Source organism: Abramis brama (assembly GCF_963993115.1).
Source record: "Abramis brama genome assembly, chromosome: 13".
NCBI lineage: Eukaryota > Metazoa > Chordata > Actinopteri > Cypriniformes > Leuciscidae > Abramis > Abramis brama.
The window spans coordinates 26,763,620-26,783,877 of NC_139975.1; positions in this window are offsets into that span (position 1 = coordinate 26,763,620).

Sequence of the window (20,258 nt, forward strand, 5' to 3'; positions counted from 1 at the left end):
TCAGAAATCATTCTAATATGATGATTTGATGCTCAAGAAACATTTATGATTATTATCAATGTTGAAAACAGTTTTTTACATTTTTATTTCATGATGCTATGATGAATAGAAAGTTCAAAAGAACAGCGTTTATCTGAAATGGAAAGCTTTTGTAACATTAAACACTACCGTTCAAAAGTTTGGGGTCAGTAAGAATTTTAATTTTATTTTTGGGGGAAAGAAATAAAATAAATCAATACTTTTATTAACAAAATTACAAAAGCTTTCCATTTCAGATAAACGCTGTTCTTTTGAACTTTCTATTCATCATAGCATCATGAAATAAAAATGTAAAAAACTGTTTTCAACATTGATAATAATCATAAATGTTTCTTGAGCATCAAATCATCATATTAGAATGATTTCTGAAGGATCATGTGACACTGAAGACTGGAGTAATGATGCTGAAAATTCAGCTTTGATCACAGGAATAAATTACAGTTTAAAATATATTAAAATAGAAAACTTTAAATTGTCATAATATTTCACAATATTACTTTTTTGTTTTATTGTTTTTTTATCAAATAAATGCAGCCTTGGTGAGCAGAAGATACTTCTTTTAAAAACATTAAAAAATCTTACTGACCCCAAACTTTTGAACGGTAGTGTATATATATATATATATATATATATATATATATATATATATATATATACACACAGTGAGGAAAATAAGTATTTGAACACCCTGCTATTTTGCAAGTTCTCCCACTTAGAAATCATGGAGGGGTCTGAAATTGTCATCGTATGTGCATGTCCACTGTGAGAGACATAATCTAAAAAAAAAAAATCCAGAAATCACAATGTATGATTTTTTAACTATTTATTTGTATGATACAGCTGCAAATAAGTATTTGAACACCTGAGAAAGGCTACAGTAGCCTTTGTTTGCAATTACAGAGGTCAAACGTTTCCTGTAGTTTTTCACCAGTTTTGCACACACTGCAGGAGGGATTTTGGCCCACTCCTCCACACAGATCTTCTCTAGATCAGTCAGGTTTCTGGGCTGTCGCTGAGAAACACGGAGTTTGAGCTCCCTCCAAAGATTCTCTATTGGGTTTAGGTCTGGAGACTGGCTAGGCCACGCCAGAACCTTGATATGCTTCTTACAGAGCCACTCCTTGGTTATCCTGGCTGTGTGCTTCGGGTCATTGTCATGTTGGAAGACCCAGCCTCGACCCATCTTCAATGCTCTAACTGAGGGAAGGAGGTTGTTCCCCAAAATCTCGCAATACATGGCCCCGGTCATCCTCTCCTTAATACAGTGCAGTCGCCCTGTCCCATGTGCAGAAAACCACCCCCAAAGCATGATGCTACCACCCCCATGCTTCACAGTAGGGATGGTGTTCTTGGGATGGTACTCATCATTCTTCTTCCTCCAAACACGTTTAGTGGAATTATGACCAAAAAGTTCTATTTTGGTCTCATCTGACCACATGACTTTCTCCCATGACTCCTCTGGATCATCCAAATGGTCATTGGCAAACTTAAGACGGGCCTTGACATGTGCTGGTTTAAGCAGGGGAACCTTCCGTGCCATGCATGATTTCAAACCATGACGTCTTAGTGTATTACCAACAGTAACCTTGGAAACGGTGGTCCCAGCTCTTTTCAGGTCATTGACCAGCTCCTCCCGTGTAGTTATGGGCTGATTTCTCACCTTTCTTAGGATCATTGAGACCCCACGAGGTGAGATCTTGCATGGAGCCCCAGTCCGAGGGAGATTGACAGTCATGTTTAGCTTCTTCCATTTTCTAATGATTGCTCCAACAGTGGACCTTTTTTCACCAAGCTGCTTGGCAATTTCCCCGTAGCCCTTTCCAGCCTTGTGGAGGTGTACAATTTTGTCTCTAGTGTCTTTGGACAGCTCTTTGGTCTTGGCCATGTTAGTAGTTGGATTCTTACTGATTGTATGGGGTGGACAGGTGTCTTTATGCAGCTAACGACCTCAAACAGGTGCATCTAATTTAGGATAATAAATGGAGTGGAGGTGGACATTTTAAAGGCAGACTAACAGGTCTTTGAGGGTCAGAATTCTAGCTGATAGACAGGTGTTCAAATACTTATTTGCAGCTGTATCATGCAAATAAATAGTTAAAAAATCCATATATTGTGATTTCTGGATTTTTTTTTTTAGATTATGTCTCTCACAGTGGACATGCACCTACGATGACAATTTCAGACCCCTCCATGATTTCCAAGTGGGAGAACTTGCAAAATAGCAGGGTGTTCAAATACTTATTTTCCTCACTGTATATATATATATATATATATATATATATATATATATATATATATATATATATATATATATATCACATTATTTTATCTCTGTAACTAAACAAATTAATCAATTGGGATTAATTTAGCCCAAGGGATCTTCCGTGAGCAAAAATGAAGATGACCAAAGTGTTTGCCTCAGTTAAATTGTACAGCTCAGTTGAAGAGATCTCAAGGGCAGCAGCATTTTAAGAGTTTGCATAATTTGGTTGCCCTGCATTCCTTAGAGTTACCGCCTCTGCAGAACCTAAAAATTGGCCCGGAGGTGTATTTTACCTATTAAATTCATGATGTTACATGAGTTGTTCGAAATGCAAATTTGATACGCTGACATCAACATTGCTCATAGATGGGAATCTCTGAGTCGGCTAATCCACTCGTCCTTAAGGACCTTATGTGGCATACTGCTAATTGTGAACAATGTGCTTTGTGATGTTTTAATTCAAAAGATAATTGGAACTTAAATAGGAACATAGTAAAAGAATCCTGTCATAAAACCCTTGTCATCAGTAGAGCTTGCATGACTACTCGTTTTTACTAGCCGATTAGTCATCCAGAAAAGTAACCAGCTACTCAGTGTTTACCTTATGTAACAAACATGCCTGTCTGTGAGAAACAAAAGCTTGCATGTCTGCATTGAAGCTGCTTGCGTTATCATTATTGGATGACGACTTGTCCTTCTCAGTTATATTTTCATTCAGCCTCTGGATGACATCTGAAGTCCTTCAGGGGTCTCAGACATCACAGATGGCTTGAATGTGAAAATCCAAAACAATGTTTTGTTGATGTAAAGTGCTTAATTTCCACTTTATTTTCTTATTGTCGTAATTAATTAACATCTATGCAGTTTGCTTTAATCAATAGCATTGCATTCAAGCTATACTTTTCATCAGTACTACAGCACTGTGCATGGCGTTGTTCAAACATTTCTGGCTGTTATCATAAATTGCTTGTGCTGTGCTTTATTTGTAAGTGACTTTGGATAAATGCTCTACTAAATGCCTACATGTAAATGTAAATCAGTAAGACTTTCTCTGGGATTAAAATCCGTGACATTGTTAGTGCCATGCTCTCAGTTGACGTACAGGAACATATTTCCGACTTTGTGGCCTTTGCAGATTTAAAATAAAAATAAAAAGACACAAAAATTAACCAGGACTTCTTGTGCGTTCCATTTGTCCTAGGAAGTTGGAAACCCTATAGCCCTCAGGAGGAACTTTTGACTGAAACAGCTCATTACCATAGTGAAACAGTAATAAAATACTGTTTATTAGCTTCTGTATTATCTGTGTCTCAATAAACTCAGTGGTGCACACAGTAATATCCACCCTCTATTTGTGGACATGATTCGTCAGCATTATCTGTTTAAAATACTGCTTTTTATGTGTTTGTATTCCAAAAGAGCAAGCACAAAAAAGGTTTGTCTGAAATTAGTTGGTAAAACCCCTTGTCATCAGGATCAGGCAGACTCACACAAGTAATGAGCGCAATATCACACGTGCAGTGTTTTTGTCCCGAATAGCATGAGTGCAGATATTGATTTTATACTACAGTTAAAGGCACAGTTCACCCAAAAACAGTTGATGGACCCCATTGAATTAAATAGTATGGAACGAATCACAAAGTATTGGAAGAAATTAAGGGTGAGTAAAGGATGACAGAATTTAATTTTTTTGGTGAACCACGCCTTTAATATTGTGTTATATTTTAGACACGATATTGACTGTTTTTGCTTAATTTTGCTAATGAAAAGATTTCCTATAAAGCCAGAGCAGAACTGTTGTTTGTCCCATTCATAAAGAGAGGCTTAATTCCTGAATGAATCAGCCGTTTGAACGGATCGAATGAATGAATGACTCAATGGCTGCATCTGAAATCACAAACTACCCCACAATATAGTAGGCGAAAAACAGTATGACAAAAGTAGTACGTCCAAATTCAGAGTACTCATAAAGGAGTACGCAAAACGTACCCGGATGTCGTCCTTCTTCCAGTGAGATTCTGAAGTGTGCATACGATGGACACTTTACTATCCCATGAGGCCACAGGAGAGGATTTATGAACGGCAGTGAACTAATGCTAGTAGGTCACGTGATAAGGGCAACATGGCAAATGTAGTATGTCCAGATTACATTCATACTATACACACTCGTACTATATAGAACATACTTTTTAGCGGTCTTGAAGTAATTACTTATTCAAAATAAGAGAGTATGTGATTTCAGACAGAGCCAATGATTTATTCATTTAGACATTTAACTCCACCTATTGGCAGTTTTAGTTTCTTATTTAGTGTATAATTTAATTAAAAATAATAATTTCATATTTTGGGGATAGTTTGCCCAAAAATGAAAACTCTGTTTATTTACATTTATGCATTTGGCAGACGCTTTTATCCAAAGCGACTTACATTGCAAATCAAGGTACATACTTTTAAATTCTTATCAGTTCTTGCTTTCCCTGGGAATCGAACCCATGACCATGGCGTTGCAAGCGCCAACACTACTGTTTGAGCTACAGGAACATAAAAGAAGATATTTTGAAGATTGTTGGTAACCAAACTGTGTTGGTCTTTAAATCTAAATACCCAGTCAGATGCAGCTTCTGAAAAAAAAAAAAAAAGGCCATTGTAGCCTATGTCACGGTATTGGACTCTTATTTTGAAATTATGTTCTGTTTCCCTTAGTTCCTGTATCCCTGCACTGTTTAGTTTCATTTTCCTTTGTTTCTAATTATGTCCTCATTTTTTTCCTATGGTTATGTATAATTATCAGCTGTGTTGTATTTAGTTCCTTGTTAATCCCTGCATAAATATACTCCCTGTTCTGTTACTGTTACGTGCAGGCAGGTACGAAGAGAGGTGAGAATCCAGTTGCAGTATTTATTGAAAACAAAAACAAAGATAAATCCAAATAGAGGGTCAAAACCAGGAACATGAGCAAAACAGGAACATAATCCAAAGGGCAGGAGTTTAACAGCTTCACAAAACATGCAAAGACAACAACCGACAAACCAAGACTGAAACACACTCCATGGGCCTGGCCTTCCATCCCTTTTTGGGGTTTTGTTAGGCTGAGAGCATCCGAAAGCCACACTTAACATAGTAATTCCCCATGTCTTGTTTGGACTTTTGTGTTAGGTTTTGTAGTCCTTTTGTTGATTTGTTCCCCCTGTTCATTAGTCTTGATTGTTCCCAGGTGTGTCGTGTTATATTGTCAGCCCTTGTGTATTTAAACCCCAGTGTTTCCTAATATCGACAAAATGAAGTATATTCAGCCTCATGTGCTTTTGTACAGTATGTATGTGCACAAAAACCTGAAAGCGAAAGTGCATTTTTTCATGAAATGCTGCATTTTGTGTCATGATGTATTTCGTTTGGTCAGGTTATACTCAGCGCCCCAAAACATCAAACTTTGTGAATGATGTGCAATCTAATTCCGCAGAAATCTACAGAGCTTTCTGTGAGCACAGAAGCCGTAAAGCACCTGGAAAACTCCCAATTCACAAATTCAAAGCCTCTCCTGTACAGCACAGGCACACGTTAAGGTTGAAAAGAGACGGATATCACTCACTCGCTGTCTTTGTGAAAGCATTACACAAGAATGCGCATCCCTAAGGAAACCACAAAGGTATTTAGCTGGAGACACTCTCTCTCTCTCCACACAACAATCTACCGCCATCTCTGCGATATCAGACACCTCCCAACCTCTCTGCTCTGTCTCTCATCACCGATGTGGTAACTCTATCTCCCTCCAGTGTCACTCACAGGACCTGGCTGTTGCGGAACTGCAGATTTTAACCACTCTCTTTCCGGAAAATGTTTATTTAGCTCTGTCTCTCGAGAGCTGCTTCCTCTCTCAGAGCTCAGCCTATGATCAATGACCCATCATATCCTCGTGGCAGTCCTCCTCAACCTTACGCATTATATCTCCTCTCTCTTCCCCTCTCTCTCCTTTTATTCCTTTCTCATTTGCTTTCGCCTGGCTGAAAGTCATTATATGCCCGAGATGAAAAAGTTGCTGTCTCCTCTCCACAAAAGCCTGCAGAGACTAGCGAAAGAATACACTGTTAATTTTCCGCAAAATGGCCATTGATGTTTCAGTGCATGCTGTAGTGGTTTAGGTTTGTCCACTAATAATTCTAGATGTGACACATTGTTTTCAGGCCCTGGTAGAAGATGTATAAGTCAACAAAGCAAATCACAATTGACACTATTTATTTTCTTAATAAATGTTGTTGGTTTTATTGTGACTGAATTATTAATGCACACATTATTTAAAAGAAAAACGATAGGGTCACACTTTATATTAGGTGGCTTTAACTGTACTATCATTAAATACTTTGGGCCCTATTTTAACGGTCTGAAACGCAAGTATCAAGTGCGAAACGCAACTTTGTGGGCGGGTCTTGGGCGCTGTTGCTATTATACCGGCGGGATAAATGATTCTTGCGCCCGACGCAAATCTAAAATGGGTTGGTCTGAAGTAGCTTCATTATTCATAGGTGTGGTTTGGGCGTAACGTGAAATAAACCAATCAGAGCGACATCTATCTATCTATCTATCTATCTATCTATCTATCTATCTATCTATCTATCTATCCATCCATCCATCCATCCATCCATCCATCCATCCATCCATCCATCCATCCATCCATCCATCCATCCATCCATCCATCCATCCATCCATCCATCCATCCATCCATCCATCCATCCATCCATCCATCGTAATAATGTATGATTTGCAAAAATGAAAACTGCTGCTTCTGTGTAGATGAGAGAATCAAAGTGTATCGTTGTGCACACGCTACATTGATTATGGCCAAGTATGCGCCCTTAAAATAGCATATGAATAACATGCGCAACGCGCCACTGACTTTAAACTAGGTTTTTTCGGTCAGTGGTGGAATTGTTTGCAAAATAGCATGAGGGAACGTTTGCGCCGGAACACGCCTCCTCTTTGCGCTGAACCGCCCCCGGGAGCGCAAGTGTATTTCTTAGTTAACCGACGTGCGTCTGTGGAGGGAAAAGTCTGCTGTGCAAAATAGGAATGATACATGTGTTGGTGTACAAAGTCAACTGCGCTGGCTGCAAGATAGGGCCCCTAGAGGTACAAGTCAGTACAAGACTGTGTACAGTATTTACCGTGTAACTAAAAGTTATTCTGGAAAATACACAAATTTATTGCTAATGAATTTGAGGTTAGGTTTAGGACATGGCATGCTAGACACTACAACTACTACTTCCACATTTTTTTTGACACAATTTTTCTGGCAGTAAAAGCAGAAACAAGAGGATAAAGCGGACATGACGCCATTGACATGCAACGCAATGAGGAGGGGCACTGGTTGCGAATTTCTCTGGGTTTAAACATTGTTGGAAACATTTGGGATGATGTAAGTACACAAGTGAACAAAATTTATAACACTATGCTAGTTTTTTTTTAGTTTTTATTATTATTATGTAAAAGTCTTACATATTGTGCCTTTAAGCATTTGATGATTGGACGAGCAGCTTTTAGAAAACACTAGTGTATAAAAAAGAGTGTTTTGAAAGTAAAACACTGTTTTCAAATGTATCCAGATTAATGAAGACGTAGGCCTTACATTCAGACCTGGCTCCATTTTTGGTATATATCAAACAGTTTTCACAATCCAATCAATTCCAGATGGATAAATTCACGTTTCACATTTTTTACATTACATTTCAATTACATTTAATCATTTAGCAAAATTAAATCAACAACAGCGCAACAATATGTAAGTGCTGTGACAAGTCCCTGTAAGTCTAGCACAGTACATGCAATTGTTTTTTAATAAATATAAAAAATAGACATACACCGATATATAATTTTAGTTTTTTTGTTTGTTTGTTTGTTTGTTTTTCCACTGAATACCCAGTTCAGCCTGGTCTATGTTAATACGTAGATATTAATATATAACATTTACAGGTACAAAATGTAAATTTTTGTATATTTGAATAGTTCTGTCATGACTACTCTCTGGAGATTGGTATGGTAATGGAGATTGGCATGGTAATTAATATGTTAATGTGTTTGTTCTTGGTGGAATAGATCTGCTACACTGCTGCTGCTGCAGAGCAAGTACAGAGACTTGCTACTGCTAATACATTCACAGACATTGCTGTGAGCATGTAAGATATGCTGCTGCTGCTGCACATGTAACCCTGTAGCAGATCTATACAGGTGGAGCTGGGGAAGGTGGAGGGTTTCTGAAAGCGTGCTGCAGACTAATACCAGCAACACCCTGGTACTTGTTTGAATGTTGAGCCGCAGCTCATTGGACGCTGATGCAACATCAACCAATCAGCTGTGCTATTTAGATAATTATGTGATCACTACCAAATGAGTCAAAGACTTATCAGCCTGCGCCATCTAGAGTTTCATGCCAGGACTAGGTAAATTCTGAAACGTACAATATGGACATATTGACACCATTTAAACCTAAACATTATTACGCATTTACAGCAAAATGCTCATCACTCAAAACACAGCATGTCGTAATCTGTGACGAAGCAGGCAAGAGTAAATAAGGATTTGTACGCATTTGTTTCTTTAAAGTTGTTGAAACAAACAAATAAATGTACGTGTGGTAGAACCACACCTTATGTAAAAATACACACCAATACTCATGAGATCACTGTTTCACTGCATCACATTATGGAAAAGTTGCAAAACAGGATGCAAATGGCAGTTCACATTCACTGTGTAGAAGGCTGACAATTTATTAAAATGTATATTAATGTTGTTTATGCTCTAAGCATAAAAAAATCCTGCATAATGTAATCTACATATAAATACACATATTGAATACATATCCCCTTGCCCCACACAAGCAGAATACTCACATGTAAGCAGAGCTAATGAGGGCACAGGGGCAGGACCTCTCTTCCTGTGCAGTTCAGATGTGTAGAGAATGAGCTAGTATCTTATATCTGGCACAGAAGACCTTCCTCATCCATCATCATCTGTTCACTGGCCTCTGAAGAAGTGCCTTAATGGGAAAAGATAATGGATTTTACACATAAGCCAACATGAAAAATTTGCAACCCAAAAATTTCAATTCTATATTACTGTTATTCATTTCTGAGTGAAGCAGGATATTCAAAAAGAAACAAATTTAGAGGAAAATGGGATTTCCAAACCACTCCTAGTGAATATACATCTTTGTAATCACACTCAGCTCTAAACTATTTCACCGGCTTGAAATTGCTCTAACGCAGTCAAAAAAAAGTAATGATGAAAAACTTGAAAATCATGTAGAAATGGTGGTCAAAGGATGTGGGAAGCTTGCAGAACGGAGCAATGTGTTAGGAGGTCACTGGTGGCATCAACCGAAAAGCAAAGTGGTTTCAGAGTTGTAACAATGGCATTTTGATAAATTATTATGAAGACATTTGCGGATTGCATTTAGCAGTCGTCTTTATCCAAAGTGATTCATAGCACAAAACACAAGTATATATTTTTTTCTCCTTAGTATAATGTGCACAGATGAATCACACACAGTAAGACCATTAATGTGTAAAAAAAAAAAACATATACTGTACATGCAGTGTTGACTTTATGTCAATCACTTAGACACTGACATAAATCTCAATATATCTGTCATATTAGAACATAATTAATCATAATTGCCCTTAACAGGCATTTAGGAAGATTTATGAGTTCCTCTTTGGGTTAGCTTCATTAAATCTATAGAAACCTGAATCATATTCTATCACATCACATTATATGACAAGTTGAGACATGTAATTTTACCATTTCACCCATTAATGCCTAGTTTCAGCAATAAAACTAAATATTTCAATGTAGATTTTAAATGAGGTAAAAAATTCACATAGCCCTTGTCATATTTGATTTAGACTAATTGCCTATTTTACTAATTGGCGTCTTATAATGTTGGATATGCCTTTACTTAAAGGTCACTGTAATTGCTTAAATTAGCAAGGATCATTATTCACATGATGAACTGCCATATATCTTGCTTGCCAAGACCATCACCATTATTTGAGAGTGAAACTCTATAGAGGAATGTTGATTGGACGCAGAAGGTGGTACAATGAGCAATAATCTTTATATAACTTTAAAAGGAATGCTTTGGTTCAAGTTAAGCTCTATTTACAGTGTCGATTAACACAGAAAAACACGACCCTCAGTTTGTAAAGCCACAAACAAACATTACCTTTACAGTTACAAAAGGATAGCCCCATGACTTGCGCATTATATGTTTACATAATGTCATGACAGTAAACACACGCCAACTTTTGCACACTCTTGTACACTTAAGGATACCAGAAAGAAACCGACATGGGCAAAGTACTACACAGACTAAACATCTATCCACCAAAATTACAGTATGCCTGTAATGCATAATAAGAAATGTATCCATCTAGAAGAGTATCTCACCACTAAACAGATGCTTCAGACATTTCCAGCTCAAATAACACAGTTTTGTATAGAATTAATACTTTTACTATTTAAAAACTCATTAATAACTACTTTTAATTACCAAAAAAGATCATTAAGCTGTGTCCCACATTTTTTTGTGCAATGATTTTCTTCCTTTCACAAAAAAAAAGCAAAAAAAAAAAAAAGCATAATTTTATTTTTTTAAATTATTTAATTATTTAATTTTACAATGCTGTGTTCACTGGCTACCCCAAGCTTCAACATAGATTACTAAAGTTTAACAAAAAATCAAACAAATACTTTCTTTAATTTATGGAAAATAAAAGTTTACCACGATAGGAAATTAAAACCAGAAACAACTAGTCAATAGAATATCAAAATAAGAGTCCTAGAACATTAAACATGGGGGAATCGTGACAACTATAGCGAGTCCATGTCAATGTAGCTTAATTTAGGCTACATTTGCAACCCTGTTCTTCCAAACATGTTACCTAAAATGTTTATTGATAGACATGTCCTTAATGCTACTTATGATAATATTGCTAAAATGCCAAACCTCACAGAAAAATACAGAAAACCTCATTTTCGTTTGACCTCATAATGTGGAATTCACAAAAGTGGATTTGCTCTATGATCCCCTTTAAATATTTCGGTAACACTTCACAATAAGGTTCATTAGTTAACGTTAGTTAATGTGTTAACTAACAAACTAATCATGAGCAATACATTTGTTACAGTATTTATTAATCTTTGTTAATGATAGTTAATAAAAATACAGCTGTTCATTGTTTGTTCATGTCAGTTCACAGTGCATTAACTATGTTAACAAACACAACCTTTGATTTTAATAACGTATTAGTAAATATTGAATTAATATTAACTAAGATTAATAAATGCTGTAGAAGTATTGTTTATTCTTAGTTCATGTTAACTAAGGTAATGAACTAATGTTAACTAATGAACCTTATTGTAAAGTGTTACCAATATTTCTGTTCCATTTGACCCAACATAAATACAAAATATACATTAATTTAAACATTTTATAGTAGTATGACTAATATGAATTTAATGAAACTTTAACATGCTTGTGTATAATTCAATATCACGTAAAACAGGTTTTAAGCACCGCCTTTCAGATACTATAATACACAAAAAAGTTAATATTAATATGAGAGGTGGACAATGAATATTGCAACTACCACCAAATATAGCGATGGGCGGCATGAATTTAAATCTGTTTGCTGATTGTAGTCTCAACTGGGCTTAGCAGCATCAACAGCCGGTTGTAGTTTCACTCACAGTAAAAAAACAACACAAGTGTAAAACTAGATGCAAAATCAAAGCTGTGCCATCTGTCGGCCAATTTAATTCTGATTAAGCAGATTATGTGGGTGGCCCTAATTCAATTCGTATCAAGTTTAAGCAGTTCAAAAAACAGCAGCTAAAATGGTCACATAAATACAGGCAAATTACATTTATCTTATCAATCAGATTGCTTTGTGTTGCTCTCTGCAGCCTGCAGTGAAGTGTTGCAGGAGTTCACCATATCAAGGCCTGACAGACGCAGGTGCGGAATACTTAGCGACCCATGATTGTCTGCATATCAAGACTCCCAGCGGATTTCTCTGCTAAATATTGGTGAGGTGAGCGGATAGGATTGTTTGCTGTGCTGAGAAGCTTTGATATGTGTGCTGGTATTTATTTCTACTCTTCTTCTCTATCAGTCCTGGCAGTCCTAGGCCACTCAGAGAGATATTGAAAACTGATGTGGGTACTAGACATGTGGGAGACATCGCTGCTGTGATGAATCTGAATCCCTTGCTCTAGATCTGTGTGTGCGCGCATGTGTGCTTGCCCTTGCTCAGCTCAGCTGTTTATTTATAGCTCCTCTACAGCTCAGAGCTCAACTCCCAAACGCTCCTTCTCATAAAAGTCTATTTCGGCATCTACACACACCCAAATCTCTCAAGTATTCATTTTTTGGAGGGAATTTCATGTTCTTTCTGTCTTTTTATTTTATGATTTCACACTTCTTTCCTTCAGTATGAGTGGCGTTTTTTTTTTTGTATGTCATGTTTGTGACAATATTTTCTAGCTCACTGGTTTCTGCCACATCATGATTGCAGTTATTATCTAGATCAACGTTTCTCAAATGGTGTTGTTTCAGAACAAGTGGTGACCCTACAGTAATAAAACCGAATACTATATAAAAAGTTAACATTTGTTCTTAAATCTATTAATATTAATAATTAATAATAATATTTATAAATTAAAATACATTAAGATAACTAAGACTTGATCCAACTATAAGCAATTATTTTTGAGTCATTTGCTAGATATGTGAATATACCTCTATAACTCTAGTGATATATATATATATATATATATATAGAGAGAGAGAGAGAGAGAGAGAGAGAGAGAGAGAGAGAGAGAGAGAGAGAGAGAGAGAGCGAGAGAGAGAGAAAGAGAGAGAAAGAGAGAGAAAGAGAGAGAAAGAGAGAAAAAGAGAAGAGAGAGAGAGAGAGAGAGAGAGAGAGAGAGAGAGAGAGAGAGAGAGAGAGAGAGAGAGAGAGAGCGCGTGTGGGTGTGTGTCTGTATATACACACTATATTTGAACTAATTTAGTTATTTAATGTTAATAAATTAAACTTTATCCCAAACAATTGATGTCTTATATATTATATTTTGATATAAGATTTAATGTGTTAACACTAGTTAACTGAATGTTAGCATTAACTAACAATGAAGTTTGTCATTTATTATTATTTATAATGTTTGTAATCCATTTAAATTTATATATATATATATATATATATATATATATTTTTTTTATTAACTAGCATTCACAGACTAATAGGCCTAAATGTTTTAGCAAATCTGTATATTGGCCATTATTCATTCATGTTATTAACAAATGAGACAAAAGTGTGTTAATGATTTTGCTACGGTTAGTTGCATTTACTGTTTGCATTTACCATAGTTATTTTTATTTTTTTTATTTTTTCTGCTGCATCAACCCCTTCAGACCAGATCTGTGACCCAGCATTTGAGAACCACTGATCTATTAGCATCTGTTAGTTTTCATTTTCCTCCCTTTAGAGTCAAGTTTGTCCTTTATCCATCTCGACCTAACCCTTATACTCTCACTGTGAGTGTCTCCAGATTAACAAAATGATAATAAAACCTTTACAAAAAAAAAAAAAAAAAAGGTACACATCCTCATGACTGGGCCACACCATCTTATTATTCAACTCAAGCACTGTCCATTCATCATCATGAAGTGACCTTAAAGTTATTGTCCGGAACCCTGTAAAAACTGGGTTAGCCGAGGGCTCAGTTGCACTTCCAACATGTCTCTTTTTAGAGCTTTTCCCATAATGCACTAAGGCAACCCTCTTTAGAAGAGCTCTTTTTACTGAGTGTCAAAAGCTGAGCCATGTTAGATCACCAAAGAAGTAGGAGTCATGATCACTTAGCGCTGTTAGATTTATAATTACTGTTTTGATAAGAACACAGTTTGCTCCTTGCACGCAGAACTGGTTGTGAGTCACACTACAAAAAGACTATAAAAAGCATTGGAGGCTACATGTTACATACTACATTACATGGCTATCCCACACTTGGTCACGATCATAAAGCTTATGCCTTAGAAACCAGTGACTGGAAAAATAGTGGCCTTTAACTTGTTAATGGACTGGCAGTTGCAGCATGATCGTTCTTGTATAAACTCCATGGTTGCGGAAGCACAAGATGGGTTTTACATGTGGTTCCCCATCCAAAGTCATTACCCCAAACCTACTCATAATTTAGATGATATCTTAGCTGTCGGTTTTGATGGATGGCTCATTTGGGAAGACTGTCTGATCATTCATCAGTAATTTGCAGGAACCTGTACGGTTACCAGATGTGCGATTAGATACATAATTATTCGGATCCTTCTCAGCCGCATTAAGCATCCCTCATTTTCATCCATCCGACTCGGTTGAAGAAAAACTTTCTTTTCCAACTTTTTTTTCTGCAGAGAAAATTAAGATCAGAGTTTGTAGTGGTGGTTAACATTAATCAAATCTTCAGTGCTCAATTATTCCACATAAATCACGTCTGAGTTCAAATGTGTCCGTGTAAGATGTGTGAAGAACTGTGAAGATAATTCTGCCAAATATCGAGCGTGCCCAAGTGCTATAGCCAAACCGGTAATCCATATCTGTCCCGTCTGTTCAAGACAGATGACCAAGGTTTCCTTATCATGCAGCCTGGTACATTCATGATTCAGAAACTCTACAATAAAACAACATACATTTGCCTTGGAAAACTTTTCTCGACTGCATGAACCGCTCATTAGTTCGAATTTCCAGTCTGTTGCAGATGTTCAGATGGCATGTGCTGTTGGAAAATAAATAGAGCTTTTTCTCTGGTGCAAGTGGTATTCGTCAACAACCTTAACCTCCTCTATTTCTCCTTAAGATGTATCCTGAGTTGTCAGATCTTGGCTGGGACTCTTTTCGGAATTACATCTCTGTCCATACGGGAGGCTGCGAGATTGATTAACTAATCCGTGCATGATTGATGCCCAAGCCTTTAGCATTTACCATGTGTTCCTGCTAAGCGCTATCAGCCATGTGCACCCACTTTTACTGGCTCTTGCATCCCAGGCTCCCCGTGGCCCTATCCTAGGCTGTCTTATATCATCACAGTGACCACTAAATCACTCCAATAGTTTAACCCAGGATGATTTATGTCAACGGTGGAACATTGCTTATACTGTTTATTTTGGTCATATTGGAGGTGATCTGGCTGAGCGAGGCCTCGGGAAGGTCAAACTGGAGGCTATAAATGCGAACGGAAATGTGCAAGGTGTGATTGTGCATGCGCGCTTAGGTATGACCATGTGCATTGTTGGAAAAAGCTTTTTTAATGCTATTTGACCACAAAAAAAAAAAAAAAAACTAAATTTATGGGACAGTCCATGTCAGACTTTTTTTTTTTTTTTCTGATATGAAATATGTTATTTCATTGTGAGTTTGGCAAGTGGTTTTTGAGATTTCAGGAGATTTCAAGTAGATAGGACTTGGCCTTGGATGCCCAAAATAGCTGCCCGGAGGCATTGCAAATATGGCCACAGAGTGAACGGACTTTCCTTGAAAAGGACTTTGGTGTAAAGCAGGGCTATTCAATTAGCTTCATTCAAGGGCTGGATTATTAAATCGAAATGTTGAGGAGGGCCGGTGGGTTTAGCTTATTTATTATTTACTTATTGAAACATAACAGTATCAATAAATAAGCTAAAGTAAACCTAAAAAAAGTATTGTACTGTATTTACTTGGAAATGTGGTACCCAACAGTATGCAGATTTATGAGTCTTTAATAAATAACTTATTTACAGCTATGTTTGGGGTGCCTTTTGGTCCAGATGGAGATGATTGGCGGGCCGCCAATTGAATAGCCCGGGTGTAAAGTTTATTAATTTTTTTTTTTTTTTTTAACTCTCGCAAAAGAAATCTAAGGTGGGTCTTGGTTCTGTGCATTGGTTGTTGATTTGATGTTGAGATGTGGCTGTTACACTCAAAAGCAGAGGCAGATGATCATGCTTGCAGGGATGGGTTTAAGCGGACTCAATGATAGGAGAAGTCTTGCATACATCACCAGATAAAATATAGAGTTTTGATTAAACGGGTATACTTACATCACTAGCAAATGATTGAGTTGAGTCATGGTTATATTAATCAATAAAAAAGGAAACATATGCATGGATTAATTGTCCACAATATGACATATAACATGCATTTAGGGTTTCATGCAATTTTTTTTATTATTATTGTTGTTTTAATAATTTTTGTTTACATATTAAACTAAGAAACTATACCACACGTTTTTATTTTATTTTATTTTTTTACATTGTAAAATGTATTTTAATGTTTTAAAACAGTGGTTCTGAACCAGGGGCCCATTAGAGAACCTTAGCAAACTTCCAAGGGATGACTTCAACATATTTAAAATAATAAATTATTAACTCTAATCTAAATTAAAATGCTAAAAAAAAAAAAACACATGAAATCAAGGTGTCAACTGAACTCATGTTTATTTTTATTTAAAATATTACACTTTAATTATTACAAAATAAAACACTTTTTTTATTGTAGATTATAATTTAGAATATATATATATCAAAATCCCACTACTTGTAATGCATCATACATTATATTTTCGAACTTTAGCTTTATCTTTTTTTAGGAAGTGTTTTAATGAGTAATATAATAACATGGAAATACCAAGTAAAGCCTGATATGATTTGCAATAATGATTACGATCCCTTTGCTGGCTTAGAATATATTAATTTATATAATTTGAATTGAGTATCAGGGCTTGAAAAGATCAGATTTAAGATGGATCAAAGTGCATCAGAAGCCACTAAGTAATCCTTCCTAACCTTTTCATGGCATTCAAACGATGCATGTCATTGATTGTAAGGTGATCCAGATCTAGCTCCTCCTTTCCTCTGAAGTGCTTCACATCTTCCTTCTGTATGCCTTCACGTCACATCCAGAGCTTTGACAATTCTCTAAGTTTCCCTTAGATCATTTTAGCTCTCCTCTTGACTCTACTTTAGCTCTACTCTAAGCCCCTCCTGCTTTTTTGAACGCAATTAATTTCATCTTCCGAAATGAAATGGCATGTCTGGAGTGCGATGTGAATTATTGAAGCGCGGTGGACTTCTGCCAGTGTCATTGAGGGACGGACTCCCGCAGCACTGCCAAAAAAGCCGTCCGCGTGGCACTGAAGCCACCATCCCGAAATTCACTTCGCTCGACGGGCCTGCTGATGGAACCATATGCTTACGCTACATCCGTGTATCTAACGTGTCATAAATCAAGTCTGGCGGTTTGTCTTGTGCTTCGCTGTTGTATGGAGCTAGGATATACCCAGTTTGACGTGCACAGGAACGCTTTTCTGCTAAAGTAAATTGCCTCACATGTTTTATGACAGCACATCCCCTAAAGCAGAACGCTGCTGCATGTCAAACAGTATAAGACACTCAGTTGCATTGATAATAAAAAGCAGGCAATTAAAGAGAACACGGATATCCAATACTTCCACAAAACATGTTTTAAACATGAGGACTTATGATATACAACTGAATCTATTTGATTTTATCACCACCCAGCAAGACAACTGTGTCAGTTTGATGCATTGACATCATTTTTACTTTGACTGTTTTTGGGGATTAAATGGATTTAGACAGCTTTGTGAGTAAACATCAGCTTTTATTGACCAGGTTTATTATTTACTTACCTTTGCTATGTTGAACCTGTCAGACTTTTTATTTCTAAGCCCGTGTTACCGGTTTATTGTGCTTAAAGATATTGTTTCTTGCTATTTGCAATAAATTGGTGTTTTATGGAATGTCTAGTGAAAAACCACCAGCAATAGGAACAATTTGACCGAGGCTGCGAGCAAGTGCTCTGGAACGGAAAAGGTCTTTTTCATTTCCTAAACCGGTTTGTGCTCACACCCTCAAACTGTGCATAATTCAGTACCATTGAAAGGGACAAACAAAGCCACATGACTGACTGGAACCGGTCCACAACTCAATGCTGATCCATCTTAAAGGCACACTATGCAAGATTTGTACCTTAATATAACAGCGTTGAAATCATTTCGATGGTAAACGAACTCGTAGTAGGGCAAAACCAGCAATGCAAGTTTGAGAGGTGGCGCCCTGCCAAATCTCGCGAGAATCACGACTTGCTTTACGGCACGACGTCACATACATCAACAACACATGAAGCAGCGTCTATGGAAGACACAAGCACACATTTCAGACGTGAATCATGGCAGAGTCAACGAAGAAAGCGCGGTTGGAAGAGTGCAGAGACGGCTCTGCGTGAGTGGTTTTACGAAAGTAACGTTAAATACAAGTACTCCCAGCCTTTAAAGGGTCATGAAACCCTAAACCAAATTTTCTGAGATTTTAACAGAAGTATGTGTGTTGAACACCATTGAAGACAATGTTAGCATCTGTTAGATTTAATAGTAGGGGGGAAATGGTTAAATGTTAGTTTTTTTCCGCTATTTTCATCTTCCGGGTTTAAAATCTTCATCGTGTCCACGTCACAGGCTGTGACGTGGCAGAGCACTATAGCACTTTGATGACTCATCGGTGTCTCATAATTATTCATGACTGAGTTTTCTTATCCAATGAGAAAAAAACTTGCTCTTAATTATTCATGACACCACGTGGAACTTTCCAATGACAGACATGTCAAACTGTGATATCGCGTAGTAGATGAGAGAGCAATGATGGGACGCGCATTTGTTTTCGTGGTGAAAAAGTTCCAGTGCATCTTTCCCGCGATGCTGCCAGGGCTAGACTCTGACTGAGGGCGGTTGGTTGGCCATCAACCACGGACACATCTAAACTATGTGTGTGTGTAGCAACCATTCAACGGGAGAATGGTGGACTGAGGGCGGTTGGTTGGCCATCAACCACGGACACATCTAAACTATGTGTGTGTAGCAACCATTCAACGGGAGAATGGTGGACTTCGGCCTTGTACACCAATGCAGGTTGCGTCTAGTGATGCGGTCCCGAGGACTTTTCTATCGCTTCAGAGGTGTGTGTGTGTCTAAAATGTAACCCTGACCGTTTTACTTGCCTTTTGTTAAATAATCACTCGTTATTAAAATTTAGATATTTCGATAATACCTCAAGTGTATGGAACGTATGCTTAATTTGTGAAAATTTCTATGTCACTGTCCATCTTTATTATGTGTGTTTAGGGGGCGCGTAGATCTAGGCTATGTACGGAACTTTTTTTTTTAAGCGGAAAATTTATTATTTTCAAATATATGCATTTATAGTGTGTATGAAACAATTTATATGTTTTAAATACAAGTATGATTACTGTAGGCTAATATATGTAGCAGGGCATTCAGTTACTTTTGAAAGGACAAAAATAAGTGTCCGTGTATTTCATTAGACTTTAACTTTGCCAGCTATAAAAAAATAAATGAAAAAAAATCTAGCATTTCCTCACGTTTTACCACTGATTTTTAGTGACAGTCGATATGCATGGGCCACTGGCGATGACAGTTTCCCCCCCTCCCCTCCTCCCCTCCCCTCCTCCCCTCCTCCCCTCTACCCCTCTACCCATCACTTTTATTTAGTAAGGACACATTAATTTGATCAAAAGTGACAGTATGTTACAAACGATTTTTATTTCAAATAAATGCTGTTCTTTTGAACTTTTTTTATTCATCAATGAATGAAGTATCAAGGAAAAAAATATATATTGTGGTTTCCAAAAAAAAAGAAGCAGCACAACTGTTTTCAACTTTGACAATAATAAAAAATGTTTCTTGAGCATAAAATCAGCATATTAGAATAATTTCTGAAGGATCATGTGACACTGCAGATTGGAGTAATGATGCTGAAAATTCAGCTTTGCTATCAGGAATAAATTACATTTTAATATAGAGTTATTTAAAAATTGTAATAATATAACACAATATTTCT